This window comes from Borostomias antarcticus, assembly GCF_949987555.1.
Source record: "Borostomias antarcticus genome assembly, contig: scaffold_347, whole genome shotgun sequence".
NCBI lineage: Eukaryota > Metazoa > Chordata > Actinopteri > Stomiiformes > Stomiidae > Borostomias > Borostomias antarcticus.
In genome coordinates this window covers 1,584-2,500 of record NW_028175734.1, presented here as the reverse complement: position 1 = coordinate 2,500, position 917 = coordinate 1,584, and positions in this window count along the sequence as shown.

Genomic DNA, 917 nt, shown 5'->3' with positions numbered 1-917 from the left:
ATCAAAGTTGAACTACTGGGTCACCGTCGTTGTCGATCTACGTTAGCCAATGCTGCTAGCTAAAGTTTTGTAGAGATTAAAAGTGTTTTCAGGTGCAACAATGAATAGTGTAGATTATTTGTTGAATGTGCGGTTTAGTACATTGAAACTTGAAGAGAAACTGGAAATAAAACGTTTAGGGCCACACGACCAGAAGAATTGGTGCTGCTCCAGGCTGGAGATAAGGTAACCCGTACCTTCAAACAGGAATGGTTTGAGAAAAAGAAGTCGCTAACTGCTAGCACCTCGAAAAGTGCGCTGTTCTGTTTCCCTTGTATTCTTTTTGGTGGAAACTCTGTTTGGGCATCGTCTGGATTCAAAGACATTAAACATCTGTTAGAAAGAACAGCGAAGCATGAAAGCTCTGCGTCCCATCTGAGCTGTGCCATGAAGCTGGGTTTACTGGGGCAGCTCAACGTCCCATCTGAACTGTGCCATGAAGCTGGGTTTACTGGGGCAGCTCAACGTCCAGGCACAGCTCTGATGATGCGTCTCGCCGTTCCATCGCGGAGCACAACAAACAGACCGAGGAGAATCGGTATGTTCTGGGGAGGCTGATCACCTTTATTAAACTCTGTGGGAAGTGTGAAATGGGTTTGCGTGGTCACGACGAGTCAGCGAACTCACTGAACCCAGGCATTTTTCGGTGCATTTTTGAGACGATGTGTGAGGGGGACTAATGTGGACAGTGCGCCTTCACTCTAGTAGACTATTTGGCTGTGATATACAGTAAGTGGAGTACTAATAGGTTATGCGTAGTGCCCAGGTCTGATGGGTGCACACTGGTCACTTTCAGAACCCTGGACCGGGCATGCGCTCTCTTATGGGTCTAATTACTCTGCGTGTGTTAATGTGTCGTTATCTTTGTGTGTTGTAGC